Genomic DNA, 10,528 nt, shown 5'->3' with positions numbered 1-10,528 from the left:
GGAAGTTAACCTGGGGAAGCTGCCCACATTGAGAGAAAACTGGGATTCACAGCAGCTGAGATTAACAACTTCCGGTTCCTTAGGCTGTTCGTAACTGGAAAACAATTAGAAGCGATAGTTTAAGAATTGGAAGTTGGTTCCAGAAGTATCACATAGCCCTTGGCAGGAGAGGGAGAGCCAGGGCAAGGCCCTATAGCGTTTTGCAGCGTTTTAGAGGCTCAAAAGCCCAACTAGGACTGAGGGCAGGTTGCTGGTCACTTGATTCAATCCAGACCGAGATGCTCGACCCCACCCCCACTCGCCCACACACGTCACCACTGCCAGGTTTTATTCAGACTTGTGGATATTATGTTTTCAAAGTTCACCCTCTAAGTCCATCTTTAGCTTCCTGTGTTGATTATGCTCCCCATTTGCCCTGTGAAAAATCTGCCAAGCCCTGGTCCCTGGCGGACAATCAGTAAATATTGTGATTGATAGACTGACTGAGAGAGGTGGCCCTGTGCTGGAAGGGATCAGAGGGGAGGGGCTGAGGATGCTGAGCAGAGCTTAGTTCCGCCTTCCACAACAAAGCCGCACTGAGTCACCCTCCACTCATCTTCCCTGGATACGCCCCCCTTTTCATTCACTGCCTCTGGTCTAGGAAGCATCTCTAGGACTTTCAAGGACAGAATTAAAGTGCTTTTATGCATCCAGTTTCGGGGGCACCCTTTGCTGTGTAAAATCTTTCCTAGGAAAAATTAGGTCTTCATTCCCCAGTTACCTAACAGGCCTAACTTTATGAAACTGCCCCTCAGTGTGTGCCAGGCATTCCTGGTAAGTAAGTAGAAGAAGGTATTTTCATATCACTGATATTTGTTTAAAGAGACCTGGACTTAAGTAAAATTTAAAAAAAAGTAAAAACATGCTCTTAAGTCACTGATAATTACAGAAATTTAGATTAAAACACAATGAACTGCCATTTTTAAATCCATTGCATTGACACAGATTTTTTAAAAATTTGTTAAGAAAAATTATCCAAAACCTGCATATAAGGCCAAGAGGATAGTCCTCCTTTCAATGTCATATTGAAGAATCATTTAAAAGCCCAAGGATTACTTCTTAATTGTTTGATGTTGCTATTTACTGTTAATGAACGGCTAAGACTCTATAAGATGTAAATTTGTGCCTGGTAGAGATGCAAATAAAATAATTTTTGTCCCAAAGAAAAGATAACCTCAAAAGTTATGATTTACTGCACTGTGTACATTAACCATTTTTGTATCTAGCCTAGCAGTTGTTTCATATTTTGTTGACTATATTAACCTAATTCCTCAAATGGTCTTTGAAATAGCTTTTTGATCTTACAAAGTTTCTCATTAATTAATGAGCTGAATAAATTCTTGACACATACATTCCGTGTTTGTAGAAATATATTTGAGAGTCATATTTAATTTTGAAAATACATGGACAAGTCCGACAAGAACAAGAATTTTTGCAAGATTATGGAGAGACATGAACCCTCATACACTGATTTTGGGTGTATCAATTGGAAAGGCTCTTTGGAAGGCAGTTTAGCAGTAGTTGTTAAAACTGATAATGTGCGTAAGTTGTGACCCAACAATTCCTTTTCTAAGATTCAATATTAGAGAAACGTGTTCACATAGGCACCAAGACATTTGTTGTTGCAGTGTTTGCCAGAGTGAAGAATTGGAAATGATTTAACTGTTCATCAGAAGGGTTTTGAATAAGTTAGTAACACATAAATATGATAGAATACTATACAGCCACAAAAATGAATCTGTTGTAAAAGTATGATAGATCTCAGGAACAAAATGCCAATGGAAAAAATGTCAGTGGAAATGGCTGATGGATATAGCATGATTTTATATATGTATATATGTGTGTGTGTGCACGTGTGTGTGCATGCATGTATGTATGTGTGTATATAAGTATATGTATATATATATGTCACATACATATCTATGACAAAACAATACATTTGTAAAGATATCTGCCAAAACCATACAGGTGCCTTTGGATTGGTGAACAAGTCAAGATGGGGAGGTGTCAAGAGAGACTTTTACTTTCTTATATACATTTCAGAAGTAAATAAATGCACATATTGTGTAATTTTAAAAATGTTTTCTCATGGCAATGATGAAAATCTCTGAAATAGGTACTAGAACTTCTGATTCCTGGTTCTGCCCAGTCACTAACTCCGGTCATATAATTTCAAACTGCTCACCTGAACTTTCTTTGCTAGGATTTGCCTTTCTATGAATTAGGAATTTAAAACAAAAAATTTAAAAGCCCATACTGTTGTGAGGACAAATAAACTGGTAGATGGCCGAAACACCCTTGGGGACCTGTGTTATATAAATGTTAGGAACAGATACAGAGGCACCAGAGTAGTTTCAAGTTGTAAGTCAAGCTGATTAGCTAGTTCAATGGCTCGGGCTACATAATAAAATGTGAAAATGGAGAACAAAGAGGAGCTCTCTGGGTCACTGTTTATCTTCCAAGCTTGGTGTAGAATTACACGGGTGTATCAAAGGAGGAGCCCTGGTTGTAGGTAAGAGCTTTGGAAACCAGATACCTCAATCCGATTAATAAAGAGTAAATAAGGGGAATAAAAGACTTCATGAAATTCAAGGCCTTAACTTTCAAGGGGATGTTTACTTTTCTGTTTATTTTTCTTCTACGGTTGTTTTGTTTTGGCTTAGGTATTTTTTTTTTAAGTTTTATCTTTTCTCCTTAGCCCTCAAAGTTAAGAGAAAGACAGTGCAAAAGTTGGTAGTCAGTCCTCCAGGTCACCCTCTGTGTTCTGCTCATTCTGGACTTGACAACACAGTAGGAAGCTGGAGGTTGCAAGAGTCTGAAAAATAAGATTGAACACTCAGCCTAAAAACCAAAGTGAGACTGGAATAGGGGAGGTGATCCTGGCCCTAGGGTGACTGAAACCCCACAAGTCCCACAATTTGTAACCACCCCCAATATGCAAAGTTAGAGCTAAGGAGTCTTTTTTCATCACTACCTGTGCTTAGGATAAGTTTGATGAACTATTCATAGGAGCACTATGATTGACTTTTGAGTTCTGCCTCACCAGTTCTATCTACAGTAAGGCAATCAGTGAGCATCCACACACTACAGCTCTTCCCTATTTCTCTACAAAAGAGTAGCAGTGAAGGGGTCTCATAGCTATGAACATTTTCAGACACATTAACTGATTTGATCCTGACAACAGCCCTCTGGGATGGGGAGGTGGAAGATAATTGCCCCGTGGCAGATGAAGAAACCGAGGGCTCCAAAAGGGTCTGAAGTTGTCCCAAACTCATGGCTAGCCCCAAACTGAAGGCCTCCCTGCTGACCCCACCAGCCTCATCTGGCCTTTTTCCCAGCTGCACTTGGCTCTCTTTCACCATCTCAAAGCCCCAGTGCCTTCCCACTTAGAGCCTGGTCCCAGGCCTGGCAGGTGTTCTCCCTCCCTCTACTACCTTTCCCCACTCCCGAGTCCTGCTCATCCTTTGGCCTGTGCTTCTTAAACCCTAATGTTCCTAAGAATCCCCCGGGAGCTTACTAAAAAGCAGATCTTGATTTGGTAGATCTGGGTGGAGCCTGAGAGTGCTTTTCTGTTCCCAGACCTCATTGTCTGCAGACTGCTCTGAGTAGCAAGGCTGATTTTAGCATACACCAGACAAAATGAGTCTGGAAAGTCTCAGGAGACACTGTTGTACAATTTCATAGTGTCTGCATTGGCTCATAATTGTAACTAAGCATTAACTATGTTTTCCCAGCTGGAATATAATCTCTGTGAGGACAGGGATAATAAAAATCTCATTCATGTTTGTATAGCCAATGTCTAAGAGTGCTTGGCACATGGAAATGCTTTCCAAATATCTGTTCAATTAATAAGTGTGTGAAGAAAATGAATAAATGACTGAGCCAGAGAGCCAACACTGTTCTTTCCACCAAAATGATGCCATCCTTCAAATTCCCACAATTGAACATTTGAGAAGATTTTATAACCTATTATCAAATCTAGATTTTCCTGGAGTCCCAAATGCCAGCCAATGAACCCTCTTAAAAGGGGACAGATCAAAATGTTCATAGTGATGGTCTCTTGGGAATGGGATTTACATTTTTCTTTTCTTTTCTGCAGTTTTTGTGTTTTCTAAATTTAATGCAATAAGCAAGCATTGTTGCAGAAATTCTAAAGTAGTATTAAAAGTTCATCTCAGAGGGGAAAAATATGGTATACATGATAGAGGCTCTGTTCATCCATCTGGCAACCAAATCAAAGTTGTGATGGAAACAAAGAGCAAGCAGCAAGGAAAAATCGCTTGAGATCTTGATGAACAAGCCATACAACTAGGGAGAAATCCAAGAAAGCACCCTGCAATGGCAGAAGGTAGGACTGGGCAAGGATGTGGGGCTGCCCAGTCTCCAGCGGCTGAGTGAGACGGAGGCTATGGCAGCGACCGACTCCTCTTTAAGGGGCCGTGTCTGCAAGCGGATTTTCGTAGAGACAGATCTGCTTGCTCTGAGCACCAGTGCGGATTTGACTGAGCGCAGGGCACCAGGGACTTACAGGGAGACATTGTCAGAATGAGTGCCTAGGCAAGACTCTCACTCTACAGAAGTGCTGGCTGTATCCATTGTTCCCTGTTGAGCCCTCCTCCATTCCAGTGTGCGAACATAGTGCCGCCACAGCCCTGACATCATCAAACTGGATAACAGAGGTCACTCCGCCCAGAGGATTCCCTGAAACCCCGCCTTCCCCAACTTGCACCCCACATCCAGGTATATCCTCAGCGAGTCAGGTGCTCCTTGCTGAGCAATGACTAGACTCACACCGGGGGCAGCTGGCCTCGGTTTCCAGTGTGGCCTTTTGAGGCAACTATAAGCACAGCATCTGTGGATTGCTTGCTGAATCTTAACAGGTGGCCCCAGAGGGCTAGAGGCTTGGGATAAGTTTGGCCTGCAGCTGAACCCCTCTCAGGACTGTGCCACTGGACACCTACTACACAAAGCCACATTAATAAGACTGGGAGACTTAGGAGCTTTGCTTAGTACATAGAAACAGACACAGAAAGGCAGCCAAAATGGGAAGACAAAGAAGCAGAAACCATATGACAGAACAGAACAGAGAACCAGATATAATAGAGTCAAGTAATCTAACAGATGCAGAGTTCAAAACACTGATTATAAAGATGCTCAATGAACTTTTGGGAAGTGTAGATAAATTCAGTGAGAACTTCAACAAAGAGATAAAAAACATAAAAATAAAAATGGAAATTATAAAAGGGAACCATTCTGAAAAGAAGAACACATTATCCGAGATGAGAAGTATATCAAATGGAATAAACAAAGGAATAAACAAAGTAAGTGAAAAAAAGGATCAAATGCCTTATCTAGAGCACAGGAAAGCCAAGGGCACTCAATCAGAATAGCAAGAGAGAAGATGCCAAGACTATAAAAATAATTTAAAGAGTATATGGGATACTATTAATGGTCAAAAATATCTATCTGATCAGCATACCTGAAGGAAAACAAGATGTTGGACACTCAATTGAAATAGCAAGAAAAAATATGCCAGGACTATAAAAATAATTTAAGAAGCATATTAAGGCTCCAAATATTTGTCTGATCGGTGTAGGTGAAGAAAATCAAGATATTGAAGAGCTGTTTGAAGAAATAATGATGGAAACTTTCCTAACTTGGTGAAGGAAATGGACATAAAACCCCAGGAAGCTCAGAGAATTCCAAAAAACAGGGATCCAAAGAGGCCCACACCAAGACACATCATAATTAACATGCCGAAGGTTAAATACAAAGAAAAAATTTAGAAGCAGCAAGAGAAAAACAAATAATTACATATAAGAGAATACCCACATGACTGACAGCTGATTTCTCAAGAGAGACTATGCAGGACAGAAGGGCTTGGGACAAAATATTCAACGTGATGAAGACCCAGGATCTACAATCAAGGATGCTTTATCCAGCAAAGCTGTCATTTAGAGTTGAAGGACAGATAGAGAGGTTCCCAGACAAAAATAAAGGAATTTATCACCACCAAGCCAGTATTACAGGAAATATTGGAGGGACTGCTTCAAGAAGAAAAAACATGTATCAAAAACAGGAATAAAGAATAGTAACAACTATATTCTTATCAATAAGTAACTCAAATGGAAAAGAATTAAGTGCTCCAACTAAAAGATAGAATGGATGAATGGAAAGGAAAACAAGATCCCTACATGTTGCCTATAAGAGACTCACTTCAGATCAAAAGACATACACAGACTAAAAGGAAGGAGATGGAAAAGATATTGCTTTGATGGACCTAGAAGGTGTTTAAGTCAGATGGAGAAAGATAAACACTATATGATTTACTTATATGTGGAATCTAAGAAATAAAAAGAACAAAATAATGAAAAACAGAATCACAAATATAGTGGACAATTTGGTGACGGACAGAAGGGAGGGGGCGTTGGGTAGCTGGGAGAACAGGGTGAAGGGTTAAAGAAGTAAAAATTAGTAGCTGATGAATGGTTATGGGGATGGGGAGCACGGCATAGGGAATGTAGTTAGTATTAATACATTGGCTAGGTGGAGGGTCAGGCGAGAGAGCAATCAGGGGAATCATTTTATGAACTATATAGCTGTCTAACCAATGTACTGTATACTTGAAACTAATTAAAATAAATAAATTTTTTAAAAAAGAATAAAATTTTAGCCTCAGGAAAAAAAATTAAAAATAAATAAATAAAAGTTCATATCAGCAGATTCTTGTACTATCCACATGGTCACTTCTTTGTCACTGCAGATGCTCAACTAGCTATGTAGTTAATCATTTGTGCTCCCAGTGTCTCAGTTTCCTGACTACAAAGTAAGTTGGGCTCCAGATGACCACTGAATTCACTTACACATGAATTCTGTCTGAATCTGTCTTTTTATCCAAGTGTTTCTTCTCATCCTTGTTATTCCCAAGGAATCCTACCACCATTCCTCCAGACCTCTTCTCTGCACATTCCTGCCAACCTGAATATTGTTTCATGCTGCCCCTTTTCTGAGGATGGAACTTTGTTATTTAAAGCCTAGGTAACAGACTTCACCCTTAGCTGCAGATGATGCATTTGCATAAATTTAGGTCAGCATGTTTTGAACATGACACTGAAAAATCAGTAAGAACCAAAGACTGTTTAAGATTATCAGTGTTAGTCACAGCACTAAATAATCCCACTTGGAAGGGCTTCTGGGGTTTTATGCTTTTCAGTTATTGGCATTCAGTAAATATTCTGAGAGTGTTCAGCTAACAGCCTGTGGACAGACAAAGCATTTATACCTCCTCCCCACACCAACTTCATTTTTTTCTGTAGTGTGAATTTATGAAGATATGAAATGATTTAACATAATTTTTTGGTTTGAACCTAAATATCATTTTCACATTTATTAGCTCATTGAAATATCCACGCAATCTGCTTTTATAGGCTTCTATGAGCTGAGTTAGCTAGCTCATATGTGGAAGCTATATAGGAAAAATCAGGAAAATTTAAAGATCAAAATTGAAATCGTTAGAGATCAATATTACAGCTTGAGATATATGCCTGCTCATAATATTTATACGAGGACTACCTATTATATTAAGAAAAACATCAGGCTTCTTCATATGTTTAGATTAAATAAAGAATCATTGTTACTACTAGGATTCTACATTTCCTTATATTTTGAACATAAATAATATTTCCATGCCTGAACTTCATTATTACCTGTTTTGAGCTAACATAGCTTCTAATATTAACCAGCAATGTTAGCCCAAAACAAGTAATATAATTTAAAACTTTTACTGCATGGATAGATATGGAGACATAAATGTCTTATATGATTCCACAAAAAAGCTAAAATGACTTGCCAAAATATATATACAATAAAAATGCATATGTTAAAATCAAAAGCCTAGGGAAATATAGTAGAAAAAGAGCAGAGGAAAATTAGCATACAGCTATGTGGGCCATTGAACCTTATTCAGTTACTAAGTGTGGATTGCAAATGACTTACCTCCCATGACTTACCACCACAGAGTTAAACTCTAAAACCTCAACTTGGCCTCCTAGACATCTATGTGACCTGCTCCATCATCCTATCACCCCAGCTCACATCTCATCCCCTACCACTCTCCCAAGCTCTCAGTCTACTCTTCAGATATGACAGACAGGACCCATCACAGGGCTTTGTGGTTACCGATGCTTTGTCCTGAAGCTGCCCTGTGTCCTCCCAGTAGCTCCCTCCCTCCCTGGTCTCTGCTCAATTCACCACCTTATCAGAGAGGCCCTCTCCACCACCCTTCCTAAGGGAACACACTTCTGCCCTTCACTAACTCCTCCTCATGTTCTATTTGTCTTCGCAGCACACAACATTATACTATTGAGTGATCTGTCCCCTCACTAGCACGTAAACTCTATGAGAGCAGCAAGTGACTAAGGTTCTAGGCTCTGGCTAAGGCCAAAGTGCAAGTATTTTTGCATGAAAGAACTTTCATTCTACATTCTGAGTGCTCAGTTGGAATTTTTTTTTTAAGCACATGAATATGCCCTTAATCAACAAAACAGAACTTTTGTCTGAATCTGATTAACCTTCACCACGACCATGTCTGAGGACCATCCAGCTCTACCTGGTGATGCTGCAGGAGAATCTGCAACTAAAATTTCCCACAGCCTGGGAGCTACTCTACTACATGAACAAAAGAACAGTCAAGACCCCAGTGTAGTCCGCCCAAAAGTTGGTCCATGGTGATTTGGGTCTGGGAAAGTTTCCAAAAAACATTTACTAATTTGTCTGCTGCATGTCTATGCATATAGACAAATAACCAACAGAGATTTCTGGTGATCCCACCAGGCTGACTTTGTTATCAAGTAAAACGTGACTTTAAATGACTGAGTTTGGGAGGACATTTACCAAAAATGAGAATTTTGGTATTAGAACAGTTTCTTAAGCCATGCTTTCTGACAGTAGACTGACATCAAGTATTGATAAGTCATTCCCAGTACATAAAAATAAAGACATATAATAAGCATAAAGAATCATTCTTAGACCATTGAGAAAAACTACAAACAAGGTAGTAAATAGTATTTCAGATATTTTCTGTTTTCTTAAATGTAATAGTATTTTGTAGTGAAATTATCCTTGTTTTTAAGCTTTGTATGACAAAGTCCTTAGTAAAAAAGTGTCATAATGTTAAAAACTGTCTTTCAATTGGCTCCATGATAGATACAGTGAATATAGCAAAGTGTTAATATTTTATTTCTACTTCTTTATAGTAGCTTTATAACATTTTTATTCCTACTCCTTTATAGTACTCAGATAATCTAAAAGTGATTTCAAATGAATAAGCTATAAATTAACAAAAAGAGAAATTAAAAGTACTGTTTTCTGCCTTGAGAAACCATTATTTCTGTTGATATTCTCACATTCTGTATAAGCAACAGTGGCTAAGGATTGTTATCAAGCACATTAAAATTAGTCCCAAACTGGTTACTATTCACTGAATTAAAAGTCAAGGAAAAAGCAAAATCAATTGGTACTGCATTTTGTGGGTAATTTGTAGAGTTAGACATGAGATGATAAAGAATGTGGTGACAGCCTTTTTTTTTTTTTAGGTGAAGTAACTCTTGGTTGACCTCACAGATTGCAAGGACCTTGTCAGCTTATGATCCCTTTTTTTATTTTTATTTTTTATGCCTACAGCACCTGGTCTTCCTAGGTGGTTTCCCATCCAAGTACTAACCAGGCCTGACTCTGCTTAGCTTCCGAGGTCAGACAGGATCAGGCTTGTTCAGGGGGGTATGACAGCCATTTTTAAAGGCTCCTTAGTCCTGAGATGCCAGGCTTGTTGCACATCACTGTTATCATGGGACACAAGCCCCAACCAATTAAGTCCAAAATATTGCATGTTATACCCCAATTCCCCCAAGTTAGATAGTCAATTAAGCTTTAATAGAATCAATTCATATGCTAGCTCAAAAGGACTTTAATGATAATTTAACTGTACTGAATGTTGATTGTAAGATTATTAACGCTCCTGAGGGTAAAGATACTGTCCTGAATGTACTTGTACCACATAACAAAGAGACTCTAGATTGGCACCCAGTAAACATTTTAATTTATGAGTGAATGAAAAAGAGATTGAGGTACTTTACATTCATTCAAGAAATTGTTGGGGGAGATTTGGGTTGATGTTTACTTCATTTGATATCTATATGACCAATGTCTTGTGCACCCTCAGTCTAATCACATCATCAGCCACTTAGCCTGAGTTAAGAATTCTTGGTTAAGAATATCAAGGTTATGCTTCTGAAAAGACGTGGATTGACTAAATTTCTGTCCATTTGAGTAGAATGAGCTCCTGCTCATTTGAACTGAGGGTGTATTTTTCCACTCAACTTCACCTACATACAGGGGTTTGGATTTGACCCCAACGGTATTGCTGAACAGCAAAGAGCAGCTCTATGTTTGGAGGGAATTACATAGTTCTGCCTGCTCAAGGGAGGAAATA

At 39.0% G+C, this 10,528-nt stretch overlaps 1 pseudogene; it reads right to left on the bottom strand.

Annotated features, from left to right (window-relative positions):
• Positions 1-9,711: 9,711 nt before the first annotated feature.
• Positions 9,712-9,830, bottom strand: LOC120607795 (uncharacterized; annotated as a pseudogene).
• Between the last annotated feature and the right edge of the window lie 698 nt (positions 9,831-10,528).

Source organism: Pteropus medius, unplaced genomic scaffold (assembly GCF_902729225.1).
Source record: "Pteropus medius unplaced genomic scaffold, Ma_sr-lr_union100, whole genome shotgun sequence".
Classification (NCBI taxonomy): domain Eukaryota; kingdom Metazoa; phylum Chordata; class Mammalia; order Chiroptera; family Pteropodidae; genus Pteropus; species Pteropus medius.
This window is presented reverse-complemented; position numbering and strand designations above follow the sequence as displayed.